Source organism: Carcharhinus amblyrhynchos, chromosome 15 (assembly GCF_965287045.1).
Source record: "Carcharhinus amblyrhynchos chromosome 15, sCarAmb.v2.hapA, whole genome shotgun sequence".
NCBI classification, from domain to species: Eukaryota; Metazoa; Chordata; class Chondrichthyes; order Carcharhiniformes; family Carcharhinidae; genus Carcharhinus; species Carcharhinus amblyrhynchos.
This window is the reverse complement of record NC_137338.1, coordinates 57,283,746-57,305,120: the sequence shown is the minus strand read 5'-3', so window position 1 is coordinate 57,305,120 and position 21,375 is coordinate 57,283,746.

Sequence of the window (21,375 nt, the reverse complement as noted above, 5' to 3'; positions counted from 1 at the left end):
TATTTCTCAGCTCCACCCAAACCAAATCAATATCCTAATCTCCTGAAGTTCTGCAAATGCAGCCATTGGCCAAAACTATACCACATCACACACCACAGAATCAGCGTGGGAGATGGTCTGACAACAGAAATCTCTGTTGATCTCCAGCGGGAATTTCCAGTCTCGCCTGAGCTAGGCTGTAAAATCCTGCCCATTCTCTGGAAATTCTGACAGCACGATCCTACTCCAAAGTTAGCAGACACTTGTCTCCTAACTGCCACAATTATGCTGGTGGAATAGGACATCATGAATATTCAGGCCATAGCTTGAAATGAACAGAACTAGATTTGATTGTAGAAATGTTGTGAAATCCATCAAGGAAGCAATTTAATGGATGGCTGATGCTGCATATCTTGAATTCTGAAAAATGTTTTGATAAGGCCCAGGACTAAACAAAACAATCTGCATCTAAAATGATAATCTTTGTTGTAAAGGAGGAATTGAGAAATATGAGAAGACAAGTGTTAAGTTGCTGGTAATAGTACTATGATCAACAGAATGGACCAGAATCAAAGCCAGGATATTCCATTGTTTGTGGTATTCATAAATAATTCCAAAAGTTCTTCTATGTGGAAGGAGATCAGCAAAACAAAAGCTATGAAAAGCACAACTTCAAGTGGTTTGTGCTCAGCATACAGAAAAAGTGAGAAAGTATCAAATATTTTCAGGACTCTGTAATACTAAAGATGGAATTACATGCAATTTAAAACTTGAGGACAGGCCATTTATGCCAGTTGGCCTGCGCCGATGTTTATGCACCCCCAGATATTCTCCCACTTTAGTATATTGTGAAGTGTTATCAGGAAAATCTAATTTAATTGCTCATATAACTATGATGCAATGTCGCCTGATTAAGTAACTGAGATCTGAAAGGAAGTAAAAGTACAACCTTTTTTAGAGCACTGAGGTGTACATAGGCTTGTAAATAAACAAGAATGCTTTTTATAAATGACAGTCTGTGATAGAACTCTTAAGGTAACAGGCGACACCCAAAGTATTGTGTGCTGTTTTGATGTCCTCATCTGAGGAAGGATATCCTTGCTACAGAGGGATTGTACCGAAGAAACCCCACATAGACTCTGAACACAAGACAAAACATGGTGACAGCAGAGAGACTGTAAAAGATTCAGAAAACCGCCAAATAAAGACTCTAGACCTACATATTCTTGGAAAAAGGACAAGAAAAAAAGATTGAACACTCATATCAGAACTAAGCATCATGGATGTAGGAGGTGCAAGCTGACACATGTTGTTTTACAGCAACATCAGGGATCATGTCTTTTATATTTTAATTTATGTCAGTTTATATTTTATTTAATTCCAGTGCAATACATGCAGAGCTACATAGAGTAAGCCCAGATAGTCACACCTCACCAGAGGGAAGGGTTAATGCAGATAGCTAAAGGCCTGCTCTGCCGACAGATAATGATTAACGCATACTATCAACTTCTGATGTGCAGGACATCACTCTGAATTATCACAATAATGGGAGAACCGGCATTAAGACAGCCAAGCTCCATATAGTCTAGGGAGGGCATAGTCTTCTGTAAAATATGATCATCTAGCAGAGGGGGTGAAAGATTAACACATCATTGTAAATCAGTTGCGCAAATACAACGCTTTGACATTATAGTCAGGTAAACCGAATTACCCAAAGAACTGACTAACAAAGTTGTTCTGAACAATGCTGTCTGCATAACGAGATTAGAAGAACCATTTTGTATCCAATTTGAGGAATTTAATATGTTAATGTAAACCTTTGTGACTTGAAGAAGTATAATAACCTGTACCAATCTAATAGAGTTAGACAAATGCTTAGGCAACCTGAGATTTCAGGTTGGAGTCTAGCCCCGCCTCGTGCCTGTGGAATTAAAAGTCTTCTTGAAGTTTGACATGGTCTCCAAGGCTCAACTCATTTTATTTCCCTCCTACACATGCACCTAGAGTCCAGACAGCAATGATTACATACAATCTACAAGCCAAACTACTGAAGCAGATCTTGGAACAAGGATGGTGTCCACATACCCACCTTTCTGAAGCATTGAAGGCCATAGTTTTAAATGAACAGATTTTATTGTAGAAATTTTGGACTCAACAATGGGATAAATGAAGGATGAGATTCTGCAGATATAGAGCAGATTCAGCTTCAATGAATATCATAGAATCACAGAACCTTACAGTGCAGAAGGAGGCAGTTGGGCATATAAGCCTAACTGACTTGTCCTCTCTTCATATTAAGGTCCTGCCATCCTCGGGATTAGCCTGGTACACCTTCGCTGGTAATCCCTCTGTGGTAAGGATATCCTACCTCAGATAAGTACACCAAAACTACACACAATACTTAAGGTGTTGCCTTACCAGCGTCCTATTCAATTGGAGTAAAAATCCTTATTTCTATATGCAAATCCACTCGCTATAAAGTCCAACATACCATTTGTCTTCTTTACTGCCTGCTGTACCTGCACACTTACTTTCAGTGACAGATGCATGAGGATACCAAGGTCTTGCTGAGTATCCATCTCCCTCAGTTTACACCCATTCAAATCCAATCTGCCTTCCTATTTTTGCTAAGTGGATAACCTCACATTTATCCACATTATATTGCATCTGCCATGGAAATGCCCACTCACTTAGCCTGTCTAAATTACTTTGAAGCATCTTTAAATCCTCGTCATTGCTCACCTCATAACTCACCTTCATAAGAACATAAGAACATAAGAAATAGGAGCAGGAGGAGGCCATCTAGCTCTTCGAGCCTGCTCTGCCATTCAATAAGATCATGGCTGATCTGAAGTGGCTCAGTTCCACTTTCCTGCTTTCTCCCCATAACCCTTAATTCCCTTGTCTGTCAAAAACCTATCTACCTGTGTCTTAAATATATTTAGCGAGGTAGCCTCCACCACTTCAACGGGCAGAGAATTCCAGAGATTCACCACCCTTTGAAGAGGTTCGTCCCCAACTCCGAACTAAACTGCCACCCCCCTTATCTTGAGGCTGTGCCCTCTAGTCCTGCTGTCCTTTCTGAGTGGGAAGAATTTCTCTACCTCTACCCTATCCAACCCTTTCATTATCTTATACAGTTCTATAAGATCCCCCCTCACCTTTCTAAACTCCAACGAGTACAGACCCAGTCTATTCAGTCTCTCTTCCTAGTCCAACCCCCTCATCTCTGGTGTCAGCCTAGTGAACCTCCTCTGCACTCCCTCCAAGGCCAAAATATCCTTGCGCAAGTGCGGCGACCAAAACTGCACACAATACTCCAGCTGTGGCCTCACCAGTGCCCTGTACAGTTGCAGCAAGACCTCCCTACTTTTATATTCTATCCCCCTTGCTATAAAGGCCAGCATCCCATTCGCCTTCTTGATCACCTGCTGCACCTGCAGACTGGGTTTTTGTGACTCATGCACAAGGACCCCCAGGTCCCTCTGCACCGTAGCATGCTGCAGCTTTTTGCCCTTTAAATAGTAATCTCTCCTACTATTATTTCTGCCAAAGTGGATAACCTCACACTTGCTAACATTGTACTCCATCTGCCAGGTCCTCGCCCACTCGCTCACCCTATCCAGATCTCTCTGCAGACTTTCCACACCCTCCGCACAATTTGCTTTTCCACTCATCTTTGTGTCATCAGCAAATTTCATCACCCTACACTCAGCCCCCTCCTCCAGATCATCTATATAAATGGTAAATAGCTGAGGCCCCAGCACCGATCCCTGAGGCACTCCACTAGTCACCAACTGCCAATCAGAATAGCACCCATTGATACCAATGTATCAATTCCCACCCAACATTGTATCATCTGCAAATCTGGAGATAATACATTCCAAAATCATTAAGATATAATATGATCAGTTATGGCCCTAGCATATTCCCTGCCAATAAGAAAAAGACCCATTTATTTCAACTCTTTGCTTCTTGTCTGCTAATCAGCTTTCTAGCCATCTCAAGACACTACTCGTGATCCCATGCGCTTTAACTTTACTTAGTAACCTGCAACGTGAGACCTTGTTCGAAAGCCTTCTGGAAATCTAAATAAACCACATCGACCAGTTCGCCATGCTCATCTCTACTGGTTACATCCTAAAAGTATTCCAGTAGATTTGCCAAGCATGATTTTCCTTTCGCAAAGCCATGTTGACTTTGTCTGATTATACCATTGCTTTCCAAATGCTTTGTTATAAAATCCAGGATAATGGACTCTTGCAATTTTGCTACTACTAATGATGTTAAGCTCACTGGTTGACAGTCCCCTGTTTTCCCTATACCACCCTTTTTAATAGCGGGCTTAGATTAACTACCTTCCAATCTGTAGGCAGCAGTCCAGAGTCTGAAGAATTTTGGAAATTGACTACCATTGAATCTACTATTTATAGCAACACTTCCTTAAATACTTTGGGATGAAGATATTCAGGCTCTGGAGATTTATCCGCCTTCAATCCCATTAATATCCCTACGTCATTTCTCTACTAATGCTGATTTCCTTCAGCTCCTCACTAAAACTTTGTTTCTCAGAGCTTCCAGTATTGAAGACAGAAGCAAATTATGAATTTGGTTCCTCAGTCATTTCTTTTTCCCCCATTATGAGTTCCCCTATTTCTGACGATAAGAGGCCTACATTCGCTTTTATCAATCTTTTTCTCCTTGCATTCCGAGAAACTTTTATAGTCAGCTTTAATTTTCCTGGCTAGCTTATGTTCATGCTCTACTTTTTCTCCTTTTCCATCATTGGAACCATCGAACATTATAACACAGAAACAGGCCTTTTGGCCCTTCTTGTCTGTGCTGAACCATTTTTTGCCTAGTCCCACTGACCTGCACCTGGACCATATCCCTCCACACCCCTCTCATCTATGAACCTGCCCAAGTTTTTCTTAAATGTTAAAAGTGAGCCCACATTTACCACTTCATCTGGCAGCTCATTCCACACTCCCACCACTCTCTACGTGAAGAACACCCCCCTCAATATTCCACTTAAACTTTTCCCCCTTCACCCTTAACCCATGTCCTCTACTTTTTTTCTCCCCTAGCCTCAGTGGAAAAAGCCTGCTTGCTGTATGGGTAATAATACCCATCATGATGGGTATTATGATCGATACCCATCATAATTTTATAACCTCTATCAAATCTCCCTTCATTCTTCTATGCTCCAGAGAATAAAATCCTAATCTATTCAACTCTTCTCTGTAACTCAGTTTCTCAAGTCCCGGCAACATCCTTATAAACCTTCTCTGTACTCTTTCAACCTTATTAATATCCTTCCTGTAATTAGGTGACCGAAACTGCACACAATACTCTGAACTTGGCCTCACCAATGTCTTATACAACCTCACCATAACACTCCAACTCTTATACTCAATACCTTGATTTATAAAGGCCAATGTTCTAAAATTACTGTTTATGATCCTATCTACCTGTGATGCCACTTTTAAGGAATTATGTATCTGTATTCCCAGATCCCTCTGTTCTACTTACTCTTCAGTGTCCTATTATTTACCATGTATGTTCTACCTTGGTTTGTCCTTCCAAAGTGCAATACCTCACACTTGTCTGCATTAAACTCCATCTGCCATTTTTCAGCCCACTCTTCTAGCTGGTCCAAATCCCTCTGCAAGCTTTGAAACATTCCTCACTGTCCACTACACCTTCAATCTTTGTATCATCAGCAAACTTGCTGATCCAATTTACCACATTATCATCCAGATCATTGATATAGATGATAAACAACAATAGGCCCAACACCGATCCCTGCGGCACTCCACTAGTCACAGGCCTCCACTCAGAGAAGCAATCCTCCGCTACTACTCGCTGGCTTCTTCCATTGAGCCAATGTCTAATCCAATTTACTACCTCTCCATATATACCTAGCGACTGAACCTTCCTAACTAACCTCCCATGCGGGACCTTGTCAAAAGCCTTACTGAAGTCCATGTAGACAACATCCACTGCCTCCCCTTCATCCACTTTCCTGGTAAGCTCCTTGAAAAACTCTAACAGATTGGTCAAACATGACCTACCATGCACAAAGCCATGTTGACTCTCCCTAATAAATCCCTGTCTATCCAAGTATTTGTAGATCCTATCTCTTAGTACACCTTCCAATAATTTACCTACTACTGACATCAAGCTTACCGGCCTATAATTTCCCGGATTACTTTTTGAGCCATTTTTAAACAATGGAACAACTTGAGCTATCCTCCAATCATCCGGCACCTCACCCATGGATACCAACATTTTAAATATATCGGCCAGGGACCCTGCAATTTCAACACTAGTCTCCTTCAAGGTCTGAGGGAATGTCTGCCTTTGTTGTATTTTAAAATGCTCTCTCTTGCCCATTTGTATGCTTGTTTGAATCTAATACTATATTTAATTTTGCTTGTAAGCTATAGTTCAGCCACAGTTCCCTTTCCATTCTTGCACCAAATAGAAAGAAACAACTTTTGGAGTTCACATATTTGTTCTTTGAATGTCTGCCATTGCCTGTCTGCTGTCCTTCCTTTCAGTAATGGAGGAGATTTGGGAAGGTCAATATCATTGGGATAAAGACTTGGAGGGACATGTGGAGTAAACAATTAACATAAGGATGTAACTGTGGATGTAATGATGATGCAATGTCACATGATTAAGTACCTGAGATCTGGAGGATCTGGGCATTGCAAGATGCGAGCATTGCTGGCCAGACTGGCATTTACTGCCCATCTCTAATTAGCTTTGAGAAGATAGTAGTGAACTGCCTTCTTGAACGTTGTGTAAAGTTACTGTGATATACTTAGATCTGTAAATAAACAAGAATGTCAATGGTGGCATTCTTGGGATAACAGGCAACCCTAAAGAAACTCCACCTGTACCTCTAGTGTAAGATGAAACATGTATCTAATCCTGTCTCATAACCTTCTGTTTTTCCTTCTCCAAATACATAGCCAGCTTCTCCTTAAAAAGCCTCCATGCTATGTGTCTCAACTACTACAAATGGTTGAAAATTCCAAATTCGAGCCACTCCCTGGGTAAAGTGGGGTTTTGAGGCATCATCAAGAGTTAAACAGGTGCCTGGAATGTGGGTGTGTGATGAAGGGGGTCATTAATGCTGCAGGATGGTCCCTTAAGGGGCCAAAGAAGTGGATAAAACAAGGCATGGCCCTGAAGCCTGCTGAGAAAATGCTCAAGTTTACCTGTGGTCTCGCTTCATTGTGGGGGAGAGGCCTAACCGCTGGTTAAATGCATGGAGGTAGGAGGATGTCCTAAATTGCCTCTTAAATGGTGCAGTTGGTTTTTAGTTGGGTAAGACATCTGCACCCTTTGTTACTGTGGGAAAAATGGCAAGGTGACAAGAAAGTGTCAAGAACATTATACAACACCTTCTGAAGCCATTTTGCCAGTTTTCTTGCCTTTGATTCCATCCTTTAAGGGCACAAATGTTCTGAGTTTAATCACAAATCCACAAGGGGTGATCTTATCCATATTACCCTTGCCTACCTTTTCTGTTAATTTTTCAAAAAATTAAATAGGTTGGTCAAGCCTTAACATCCCTTTTGAAATCTGTAATGTCTACAATCTACCATATTTTTGATCTCTTACTATTTTCCATTGTATTTGAGTAAAATTTATATTATTTCTTCTATGATCAGTGCTAAATTAACTGACCTGTACTTACTTCATCACTCTGTTTAATATCGAAATTATGGTTTTTTTTGTTTTAAGTGCCAAACACACGGTGGAAATAAATCAAAACCGAACAAAACATTCAAGAAAACAATTAATAAAACAAAACACATCAAAATTGCAATTTAAAATGCACTCAAGTGGAAAAAGATCAAACTGAGCAAAAACATTTAAAAAAACACATCACAATTGCTATTTTAAAATGCACTCAGCTACCCTCATGAGTTAGAAACTTTAGCAATGAGCAACTGAGTGATTCAAAGGCTTTTGGTTGGTTCTCACTTTGCTGATCTGAGACAGTAAAGCAACATGGGTGACACAAGTGCCTTCAATATGCCTTGTTTTTACTGGGCAAAATATAGAGTTCCCAATCCCGCAAGTGCAAGTACATATCCATGGTACTAAAGTAGAACACTGGACAATTTACTCATCCTATCACACTGAAGATAATTATAGCAACTCTGCTGAGGCAGCAATACGTCCTACAGTGCATTGATGTACAACTTGTTCAGTTTCAGGGATTGAAGCATATCAATCTCAGTGCACAAAGAGAAAAACATATGATTTGCTTTATTCCAACACACAGTAAGAGTTGATCAAGATAAGTCTGTGATGATTTGCCTGTCAAATTTCCTCCCCTCTCTGTAGGAAACCATTTAACCTGAAGCTGAATCATTCCTTGATGGCAAAAATGAAATAAGACAGGGACTCACTATGTGAAGATTTTCAAGTATGAACTAACATCCCACTGTTCAGACTTGCTGTTCATTTTACGTCTTTATCACCCTGTCACACTATATCTCCCATTAGCCCTCCCACACCCAACTTTACAGCTTTCTGTTTTAGAATAATCACATTATTCAAGGATGGCATCCTGCCTACTGCATAATGATTTTAATTATTTCAAATTGTTGCTTTATTACCCTTCAGAATGAAGTAAGTTGGAAGTGGACTGGAGTTAAGAATTCTGACAGCCCATATTGACCTGCTGCACACTATTTTCTACATTTCTTTCCAAGTAGAATTGATGACATGCACTATGGCCCAGGAATCAACAAATGATCCTTGGTCTATAAACCACACTGTGTCACAAGACTGGAAAGATTGTTAAAAAACAAATTGCTGAAGAAACATTAGCACTCTGTCTTCGGAAGTGACAATACTTCATTTCCTTAAATTAAGTCAATTTGAAGATACAGCTGAGGCAGACCATCATTATACTGATGATGATCTATGGTGCCTTTCAGAAAATCATCCATCCACAAGCCAGAAAAAGTTGTTCTTTCCCCAGAAGATGTTCTTACATTCAGAACCGAAATCTATTGGCAAAGCCTTGAATGAAAAAGAATAGCCCACTGCAAAAATAGCAATAAGTCAAAAACAGAAGAAAATACAAGAGAAGCCGAAGAGATGGATAATTGCATGAACACATAAACAGGAAATGAGGCTAATAAATACATTGAGACAATTCGAAAGATGAGTCCAAAACCTCAGTAGAAAACTTGTTTGCAGGATTAACGTGCCTTGATTTGATATATTTGAATTGTGTTTGACTATATGAGAATAGTGAATTGTTAATTAGCTTTCTCTAAGATTATTACTATATTTAGCCCTGCTGATATATCAGCAGTAAAGTCAGTCTACAGCATCAATACGTTCTCACATTCAGTCGCTAATGTATGCAAAGTTAACTGGTACACAAGTTAGGGCTTGACATTTGCTCTCCTCATCCTGAGTTAGTGAAAACTTGATAAGAGAGAACTATTTACAATAGCATAGAGACAAGGAAGCTAGTTAGTTAGCAATTTAATGGGAGTTTGGAATAAAAACCAGAAAGTGGATCTAAGGACATAGTGAAACTACAAGATGAAGGAAAAAAATTAGGCCATTTGACCCATCAAGTCTGCACAGACCACAATCCCACCGTGGCCATATCCCCTTAACCCCATGTATTTACCCTGCTAATCCCCTGACACTATGGGTCAATTTACACTGGCCAATCAACCTAATCCGCACATTTTTAGACTATGGGAGGAAACCCGAATGTCTGAAGGAAACCCATGCAGACACAGGGTGAACATGCAGACTCCACACAGACAGTGACCCCGACCGGAATTGAAACTGGGTCTCTGGCGATGTGAGGTAGTGCTAATCACTGTGCCACCCCAGAATCCCAAAACAGATAACACTATCAGGCCGACCCAGCCTTTACAACTCTATGCAGTAAAGAATTCCACAGATTCACTACCCTCTGAATTCCTCCTCCTCTCTGTCATAAATGGATGACCTCTTACTCTGAGATTACGTTCTTTGGTCCTAGACTCTCTCACAAGGGGAAATAACTACAGTCTCTTACCTGTAAGCTCCCTGAGAATCCTATCCATCTCAATAAGTTTGCCTTTCATTCTTGTAAACTCCAATGAGCACAGGTGCAACCTAATCAACCTCATAAGAAAATCAACCAAGTGAACTTTCTCTGGACTGCCTCCAGGGCCAGTATATCTTTCCTTAGATAAGAGGACCAGAACTATTCTCTGTATTCCAAGTGTGGTCTAGCTAGTGCATTTATTTACTTATTTAGTGTTTTTGCAAACTTCATAATGTTTATATCCCATTCCCTTTGAAATAAAGGTCAACATTCCATTTGTTTTCCCAAGGCTTGCTGAACTCACATGCCAGCTTTTTGTGATTTTTATACAAAGACCCTCAAATCCTTCTGTGCTGCAGCTTTCTGCACTTTTTCTCCATTTAGACAATATTTCGAGCTCAGAGGGGATATCAAAGGACATTAGAATGAAATTGAAGGAAGCGCTAAGACAGGAAAGAGTGCTAGAATAGATTTTGACATTGGGAATAAAGGGAAAGGCTTAATGCAGCAGAAGCCATATTTAAATGGTATCAGTCATAGAAACACAGAATTCCATCAGCTCATCTCATTTGTTGGTGCTGAGATTTGTGTGTGGTGTGGGAAGGTGGCAGGGATGATTTAAGGATGGGAGAGAAAAGAAATTTTTTTTGCACAGAATTATCCAGGAGTAGTGAGCAGTTTTGGCAGGGGAGTGAAAGATACTTAATAGCACTTGATATGACTCAGCCAGATCCAGTCATCTGATGATTGTATGCCAGATTCACTTAAGTCATCATACAGATACAAGCCATATTAGGGAGGACAACTAAGTTATGAGATAGAAAAGGCATTACTCTGGACCAGAGCATCAAAAGTGCAAGAGGAAGTGAGTGTGTGAACAGACTGACAGTTGCAGACAGTTGAATGGAGAACCAAAGGACCATTGGAAGTTGGGAGCTTGGAGCTGCGACTGTAACTAGTTTCATGGTTTGTTTTCAGAGTGGAGGTGGAAAGAAGGTGGATAGTTATTGTTGACCTGTTGTGGAGACTCAGACTAATGGTGGGTGGGGTGTGCAGGAGGGGAAGCAACTTGACAATGTTGTTCCACTACAAAACACATTGGGCAAGAAGACCAATGAAAGGGAACCAGTAGGAAATTAGTCCCATACTCCAACTTACTTTTTAAAAAATTCACACGTGAAGAATAAGAAAGATAAAGAAGATGAACTTGTGTTTTGAATATAGGTTTAAAAATATTTCTGATGAAAAGAATTTATATCAGAACGGAGGAGAGATGGATCTCTCAAAGGTCATTTATAAGCTGCTCGTTTATATTGTTAGCATCAATGTGAATTCGTGCTGCAGGCCAGTGTGATCCAATGGCTGTTCATTTTCACTATCTATTTTCTATGATGAGATCTCATGGTTGTATTGCAGGTTTTGTCAGTAGTTCTGAACCTTTTATTTGGAGTGCCTTCTTTATCCCTTTTTTTTACTTTCTACAAAGTAAATGCAAGCTCAACTGCTAAATCACAATCTATTGAATTTAGTGTTTCTTTTATCTTCATGTTTTTATTTAAATTGCAAGTAGTCTCACATTCTCCTGTTTCCTTCTTGTGACTGGTTCATGTGGCAGTTGCCATGGGAACAAGCAAATGTTTTTTGTTGCCGTTGCTGTGGAAATGATGATACAGAATTGTTCCAAGGTACCAGATGATGATTTGGGAATTATAGGTTTTGACTTCAAACATATTTTGTGGGGGCATTTGTTTTCTATTAGTTCTTCTTAATTCTCATTGATTAAATTTGATTAAAGAGAAACATCACTGAGGATTGATACATTTGATTCAGTACTTGCCTAGAAAGAAAAACCTGTTGAAATGTCTATCATTGAAAAGGATTAATGTTAACTTATCCAAAGCAATGGCAGCCTTCCATCTTGTAAAGCTGTGCTCATGAGGTTTGAATTGTGGTGGTCCACTCTTGTGCAAAATTTATTGGGACCCTGGGTTACAAACATCTGTGTCCCCACTCTTTCAGCCTCTCTTGTTCATTCCAAAGGAATGCAAAGCATTGTATTTGGCACCAGCTTGGTTGCAGCAGTTACTGGAAAGCTGACATGTTTAGATATCAGTCTGCCTTTGGTCTCCACTCCAGATTTATTTGGTCAGGATCCACTCCCTTAGCTTTCAACTCTCCCGAGGTATCCACAGAATGACAAGTCTCACAACACCGGGTTATAGTCCAACAAGTTTATTTGAAATCACAAGCTTTCAAGAGAGCTGCTCCTTCGTCAGGTGAAGTGACAAAGAAGCAGCGCTCTGAAAGCTTGTGATTTCAGATAAACCTGCTGGACTATAACCTGGTTTCATGTGACCTCTCATCCTCTCCACCCCAGTTCAACACTGGCACCTCCACATCAGAGCTATCCACAAGGCAGTAGAGCAATTTAACCACAGGTGGCAGCTAGGTTTTTGAGTGTCAGGGCATGTCCAAATGCCAATGAGCCTGCACACAGCGGCTGGAATTTTCCTGCCATTTCTGCCAGTGGGATCTTCTGGTCCCACCAACAGTGACCCCCTCCCCCCTCACTGTAGGTTCCTTGGCGGCGGATGGTACAACCCCACTGACAGCAGCAGGACTATATGATCCCACAGCCAACCAATGGCAGGCCAGCTCTGCCACTATGAAGCACGCCATGAGGAGCGCAGAAAAATCCCTCTCTCATATGTGTCGAAGAAGGTTTAAAAACAATTTAGTTGGCTATCTAACTTTGCAGATTTTCTAATTAGAACTGACCTGCTCAGATGCTCACAAGGCTAAATTCAATAACTCCTGAAAATCAGCACAAAGGTGCGTTATTGCACCCTCGCCAAAGGCAGTACATCAACTTTATTCTGCCTGCAATTCGGCATCTCGCTAGCATTGTGCTGTAGATTGGCTGGCTGCCTAAGCATTGAAAGCTCACCTGCACTATCTATCACAGAGCTGCATTGTGGTCAGAGCAAGTATTTGCAGTCATTCAAAAATGAATCTGACCTGGGAAAATTGAAGAATGGCACACGGTGGGAGAGAACTTGCTCCAAGGGTTTTGAAGGCTGCATTAGTAGACGTAGTGAAAAGTAAGAGTATGTCCTAAATCAGCACAGACCCTAAGGATACGCAGTCAGAAAACAACAAAAACAGTTATTCGTAGGAATCAATGCCAGGAGTTGAATTCTAAAGTTCTGGACACAGAAAAAATTCAATTGCCTCATACAACAGGTCAAGTTCAGTAAATGCATCTTCAAATGCCACAACTACCAACTGCATTACAAGCCTTATACACTGTGAAATTCACAACATTCAACCACCAAAGCCCGCTATTAATCAGGCCTCATACCTAACATTTAAATGCTTTAGTGCCCCCTCAGGTACTTAGCACTAATGCAAGCCTCACATCCACATCTTGCAGCTTGCACACATTTCCAATGATTCAACTGTATCAGCTACATCACTAAGCAAATTTCATCACACTTACTTACATACTTTCCCCATCCTTGCCAAACAGAGGCAAGTCATTGGCAAAGGGGGAAAGGGAGGCTTACATATCCTGACTCATAAAGGAGACCATGCTGTTGTTAATTGAAACACCCATTCATGACACTATGGCTAACAGTGGAGTTAGTATTCTCATTCCCACATTTCACATAGCCTTTGTTCCACACTCTGTCCTGATTGAAAAGCGCAGATGGTGTAGGCATGCATCTTTTATTTGCCTCGCTCTCCACACCACAATCCAACCGTTTTATTTTTCAACTAGCCAAGACATGCAACTTGGTTTGGTCATGGAGGGATGACATGAAGCTAATGAGATTAAGATGCGCTTTTGCTCAATTTCACACTTGCAGCCAACTCAAGTATTGAAACTGCACGTGCTTTAGAGCAATGGTATTTACTACACAACCCTCAGGCCATTTGCAGCCCCCACTTGTCTGTCCTGTGGCCCACTGGCCAACTCTTCAACACCCTGACTCTTCTCACCCTTGTGCTTTCCAACTCTTGGTGCAGCATGGTAGCACAGTGGTTAGCACTGCTGTTTCACAGCTCCAGGGTCCTGGGTTTGACTCTCAGCTCGGGTCACTATCTGTGTGGAGCTTGCACATTTTTCTTGTGTCTGCATGGGTTTCCTCCAGGTGCTCCGGTTTCCTCCCACAGTCCAAAGATGTGTGGGTTAGGTTGATTGGCCATGCTAAGAAATTGCCCCTTAGTGTCCAGGGATGTGTAGGTTAGGGGAATTAGTGGGTATAATATGTAGGGATATGGGGGTAGGGCCTGGGTGGGATTGTGTTCGGTACAGACTCGATGGGCCAAAGGGCCTCTTTCTGCACTGTAGGGTTCTATGATCTATGATCTTCTCACCGTACTCTTTTACTTGCCAAACATCCCACTCATTGCTTCTTTGACCATCCCACTCAGTGTCCGAGGTCCAACCATCTTCAGCTGCTTTGTCAATAAGGTCAGACAAGTCCCCGGGACCAGATGGAATGCATCCCAGGGTTCTGAAAGAAATGGCAGAAGTAATAGCAGATGCCTTAGTAATTATTTATCAAAATTCGCTGGATTCTGGGGAAGTGCCGGAGGATTGGAAAACAGCTAATGTTACACCGCTGTTTAAAAAAGGTAGCAGAAAAAGGCAGGGAATTATAGGCCGGTTAGCTTAACGTCCATAGTTGGACAAGTGCTAGAATCCATCATCAAAGAAGAAATAGGAGGACACCTAGAAAAGAACGGTTTGAACAAGCAGACGCAGCATGGATTCATGAAGGGAGTTTAACGAATTTATTGGATTTTTATGAAGATGTGACTAGTGTGGTAGACAGAGGGGAACCGGTGGATGTGGTGTTTTTAGATTTCCAAAAGGCATTCGATAAGGCGTCTCACAAAAGGTTGCTGCAGAAGGTTAGGGTACACGGAGTTGGGGTAAAGTGTTAGCGTGGATTGAGGATTGGCTATCTAACAGGAAGCAGAGAGTTGGAATCAATGAGTGCTTTTCTGGTTGGCAGTTGGTGACTAGTGGAGTGCCGCAGGGATCGGTGTTGGGGCCTCAACTGTTTACCATATACATAGATGATCTGGAGGAGGGGGCTGAGTGTAGGGTAACAAAATTTGCTGATGACACGAAGATGAGTAGAAAAGCGAATTGCATGGAGGGCACGGGAAGTCTGCAGAGAGATCTGGATAGGCTGACTGAGTGGGCAAGGACCTGGCAGATGGAGTATAATGTTAGCAAATGTGAGGTTATCCACTTTGGTAGAAATAATAGTAGGAGGGATTATTATTTAAAGGGTGAAAAGCTGCAGCATGCTACAGTGCAGAGGGACCTGGGGGTCCTTGTGCACGAATCGCAAAAACTCAGTCTGCAGGTGCAGCAGGTGATCAAGAAGGTGAATGGAATGTTGGCCTTTATAGCGAGGGGGATAGAATATAAAAGCAGGGAGGTCTTGCTGCAACTGTACAGGGTACTGGTGAGGCCGCAGCTGGAGTACTGTGTGCAGTTTTGGTCCCCTTATTTATGAAACGATATAAGAACATAAGAACATAAGAAATAGGAGCAGGAGTAGGCCATCTAGCCCTTCGAGCCTGCCCCCCCATTCAATAAGATCATGGCTGATCTGTCGTGGCTCAGTTCCACATTCCGGCCCTCTCCCTGTAACCCTTAATCCCCTCGCTTATCAAAAACCCATCAACCCGCATCTTAAAAATATTTAGCGAGGCAGCCTCCACCACTTCAACGGGCAGAGAATACCAGAGATTCACCACCCTTTGAGTGAAGAAGTTCCTCTTCAACTCCGTTCTAAACTGTCCCCCCTTTATCTTGAGGCTGTGCCCCCTAGTCCTACTGTCCTTTCTGAGCAGGAAGAGTCTCTCCACCTCTATCCTATCCATCCCATTCATCATCTTATATGTCTCAATGAGATCTCCCCTCATTCTTCTAAACTCTAACGAGTACAAGCCTAGTTTATTCAGCCTCTCCTCATCGCTCAACCCCCCCAACTCCGGTATCAGCCTAGTAAACCTCCTCTATATTGGCCTTGGAGGGAGTACAGAGAAGGTTCACCAGGCTGATATGGAGATGAAGAAAGATTGAATAGACTGGGCCTCTATTCGTTAGAGTTTAGAAAGCTGAGGGGGGATCTTATAGAGACTTACAAGATAATGAAGGGGCTAGATGGGGTTGAGGTAGAGAGATTCTTCCCAAAGGAAAACAGAACTAGAGGGCGCAGCCTCAAAATAAGGAGGAGGAGGAGGAGGAGGGGGGGGGGGGGGGGGGGGGGGGATGCAGTTTAGAACGGAGTTGAGGAGGAACTTCTTCACTCAAAGGGTGGTGAATCTCTGGAATTCTCTGCCCATTGAAGTGGTGGAGGCTACCTCGCTGAATATATTTAAGTCACGGGTAGATAGATTTCTGATAGACAAGGGAATTAAGGGTTTTGGGGAGAAAGCGGGAATGTGGAACTGAGCCACGACAGATCAGCCATGATCTTACTGAATGGCGGGGCAGGCTCGAAGGGCTAGATGGCCTACTCCTGCTCCTATTTCTTATGTTCTTATGTCAGAAATGGGAATGTTTGCTGATGACTTCACAATGTTCAGCACCATCTGTAATGCCTCAGATACTGAAGCTGTCCATGTTCAAACGCAGCAAGACCTGAACAATATCGAGGTGTGGGCTGAAAAATAATATTCACGTGACATAAGTGCCAAGCAATGACCATCCCCAACAAGAGAGGATCTGACTACTGCCTCTTGCCATTTGATGGCATTACATTGCTGAATCTCCTACTATTAACATCCCAGGGATTAGCAGAAACTGAACTGGACTAGCCATTTAAACACAGTGGCAGCAATAGCAGGTCAGAGTCTAGGAATCCTGCACCGAGTACCTCACTTCCTGACTCTTCAAAGCCTGCCCACCATCTGCAAGCACAAGTCAGAGATGTCATGGAATACTCTCCACTTACCTGGAGAAATGCAGCTCCAACAACGCTCAAGAAGCTTGACATCAGTCAGAGTAAAGAAACCCACTTGATTGCTACTCCTTCCATAGCATTCACTCCTTCCACCACTAACAAATAGTGGCAGCAGTGTGTATCATTTACAGGATGCACTGCAGGAACTCACCAAGGCTCTTTTGACAGCACCTTCCAAACCCTTGACCTTTACCATCAGGAAGGACAAGAGCAGCAGACACCTGGGAACACCACCACCTGGAGGCTCCTCTCCAACTCATTCACCATCCTGACTTGGAAATATATCGCTGTTCCTTCACTATTGCTGGGTCAAAATCCTGGAACTCCCTCCCTCGCAGCACTGTGGGTGTACCTACAGTCAGGGACTGCAGTAGTTCAAGAAGGCAACTCAACACCACCTCGAGGGCAACTAGAGATGGGCAATAAATGCTGGGCTACTTGGCAGAACCCACACCTGTAAATGATTTTATTAAATAAAGCCCGTTTCACTGCCCCCCCGTTCTTGCTTTCACTGAAGGCTGCGGGAGAGGGAGGGTTGACGAGCAGGAGGTTTAGGGAAGGAAGCAGTGGGTAGGAGGGCCAGCAAATGGGAGGTCAGGAAGTGGGATGGTCGGCAAGCAGGAAGGTTGGGAGAGGTGGTGAGAAGTATGGGATGGCTGGAAAATAGGAGATGGGACAGGAGAGGCAGAGATCAGGAGGGGTCATGAGTTGGAAGGTGAAAGAGCAGGATGGTGGGAAAAGGCAGTAAGTGAAAGGGTTAGAGAATGGGGGTTAGAGAGTGGGTTAGAAAGTGGGGGGGTTAGAGAGTGGGAGGTTAGAGAATGGGAGGGTTATAGAAAGGCATCATTGGAGACTGTCAGCGTGCAGGAGGGTTGTCAAGTGGGGTGATGAGGAAGTGGAAATAAGCAGAACATCCTGTGTACTGTTATTCATACGTTTACATTTTTAATCATCATTTTTGTGTTTCATGTACCAAGACACATTTTTGAAGAAATAAATTACAATGAATCTGTAAATATTTTTAAAATTCAACTTGTGGCCCAATTAATGGGCCTAATGAAAGGCACTGCTTTCGAGGGTAATGCAGAAGTCGATGTACACATGGTGAAACACCAGACATGATTTACCTGCAGCCAGACATGAGGTTCGGGTAGAGTAGGTTCCAACCAGCCAAAGGGAAATGTCACAGGTGATGTTTTCTGAATGCGTATATTAGTTGGACAGCTTACAGGAGAACATTGATAGGTATAAACATTAAAATGCTTGGTACCTTTGAGATGCCTGCCAGAAAACCTGCCACCAATACCAAGGGGCATGAAGGAGTCTGGCACCAACTTGGCACAGACATTTACACAGAGTGGAAACCTATGCCAACAAGAACTGAAGTCATGACCAACTCCATCAGCACACTTGGATACTCAAGGATAAGGCAGCCTCTCTTGGCTGATGCCTCTGTCTCCGTTGTAGCACAAGCAATCTTCACCGGAGGTTTGAGTGTAGCCATGGAAACTCAGACCGACATTGTGCAAAGCCAGCTTGCTGCAGTGCAAGCTCTGACCGCTGCTGTTGTGGCTGTGAATTCTAAGGGAACTTGCATTGTGTCACAGTAGCGTGGTAGTGTGCCCGCTAGCCATTAACTAAGACTGCTGAGGCACCATCCCTGGGGAGTAGCAGTGATTCTATGGAGCATAAACCTGCTGTCTTCTGTCAGAAAAGCAGCAGTGTCCTCCCACCCGTGCCACCTGACCTCACTGAGGCCTGTCACCCAGACAACCTATGGCACCATGGGGCAGCCTACAATTCTAGTGAAGCCTCGTCCTCTTTCCTTCTGTTTCTCTCTTGCAATGACTAAAGAGTGACAATGGCTGACAGATATATTACAAATATTTCCACCTGAAATGAGCCAGACGCATAAAGGTCACTACCAAGGCAATCTTCATAGTTACTGATAATGTCATCCTTGCCCTGCTCTAAGACTGTAGTTGTGGTTACAGCACGTAGCAGATTTCAATGAGGATGTCTTAATTGAAGAACAGACATCTCATAAATTATCTTGCTGAAGTTCAGAAAGGATATTTGCTCCTTGAACACTCTGGACATACATGCCAGAGAACCCGTCTCTCTCTCCTCCTCCCACTTCCAACAGCTTGCCCTGCTCTGCATGGCTTCCATTCATTCTCTAAGTCATCCTGTATTAAAGGGAATGGTTACAAGGTCACCCATGTCTAGGAGCAACTAGTTTGTGCAGAAGCCTTAAAAGTCAACAAAATCGCCTTCAGCACCTGTCACAACACACAATATAGATACTTGCAATTTGAAACTATTCACGTGAGCACAAAACACATGTAAAATTGAAGAAATACCCAGAAGAATATCAGCAGAAAAACCATAAGCAATTGATGACCCCTTTCAGTATCACTGGTGGAAAAGTCCTTTGTGATGTTGAATAGGATATTCGGCTGTGAGAAATTAAAAGGATGTTGGCTGGAGCGTTGAGATCCAAGGTGGCACTGCTACCATCAAATCATCACTGCAAACTGACTACTGTCATGATCTGCCTGCTTGGCATACTTCTGGCAGCAGAATCAGTATGGCATCAACTTGTCCCAAAAACATGCAAGCACACAACAAAGCAGAGTAACATACCCCATCAATCCCAATTTCAGACTGGTAGATTCAAATGGACTTGTTTCAGCCAAGGGTCATTAAAAGGAGGTGAATGGCATCCTCCCTGTCTGAATTTTCCAATGATACAAGCAAAAAGATCTAAGGATATCAGAATAATGGTTGAAAAATGGCAGACACCCAAATGGTATTTATTAACAAGGACTGCCATAATTTTGAGTGTGGATACAAATGGAAGTATATTCTCTCGGGGAAAGGAATTTTAAACTTCTCAAGCATTCAGGAAGGAGTATTAGATTAAAAATACATTGCTGTCCATAATCCCATCACTAATACAATTAGAAATATTTTTCGTTTTGAAGTTATTTTTTAAATCATTGGTTTTGACAGTTTAAAAATATATTAGCCAGGACTTTGCACAAAAATAATGGTAAAACCAACCATGCTCTCCAATGTTCCATACTAAATCAGACAGTAATTTATGAGGACTGCATATATACAGTTGAACATCAAGATCAGCAAATTGCTGTTTGAGTCATCCTGCTCCTCCAAAGGTTTCTCTACACCAGTATCACAATGAGCGATCAGCTTCAGAATGATATGATGTTGCTGTACCTTTGTAATATATACTTATTGAACTCATCATAAAAGGCTAGGGCATGCCCATTCATGTGTAATTTAATTTTTAATGTTGTAAAGTGTTAGTAAGTGCCAAACAACCTCTCTGGCACCGACAATTGTCTTTCAAAAAGTGTGGTACCTCATTCCTGCAGATTTTAATTGTTGTTGGAGATTTTAAGAATTAAAAATGTAAATATAATTTTTTTAAACTTTTTATCCTTCAGTCCCTTACCTCCCTTTCTTTCTTTGAATGCCATGTTTTTTTCCCGCTAATTATTTTGCTCTCTGTGGTTTGTCATTGAATTAACTATTCAAGTATACACTTCTTGGTTCAGACTCTGCTGAGATCACTTTAACATGGGTGAACACGTACATTTGTCTGCAGGTTAGGGGTGACCCTGAAAAATATGTGTGCATCAAAAAAGCAGGCCCAATTGCGCCAACTTCAGTATTTCACTGCAGTTGTGCACAATCAAAATCCAAAGGAGAGAGAGGTTGACAATTTTAATAAATTAATCTCTCAATCACAGCAATATTAATGTGGGTTTTGGAGTTTAGCTAGGTTTCCCAGTTTTCTGGTATTCACCGGTGAAAACAAAATGAAATATAAGTACCAATCGAGGAGGCGAAAGTCATGATAGGAAAATGTGGAAAAAAGTGTTTTGTATTCACGGCTTCTTTCTTAACTATTTGTTTGAAAAGTTTTGGTAACAGTACTTGGACAGCTTACATACATTGGAGTTATCAAGTAAAATTTGGAGGCTAAAGAGTCCTGTCTACACTTTGGAGCTCTGATCTACCTGATCAGTATTGATGCTCCATGTGCCATGTTGATTTGGGCCTCAAATAAGGCCCAATATTGATAGCTTTAACAGCAGCATGAAAACTATTGACTGCAACAGCTTGCTACTCACAGACCTGCAGCTCCATAACAAAGAGGGAATCAGCAGACAAAGTGACTGCTTAATTGCCATGGCCTACAACAATGTCACCTTTGCACATGCTGCCACCAGTCAAAATGATTGGATGCTCCTGATTGCAATTGTGGTTAGCTTCCCACGGGGTATTGTG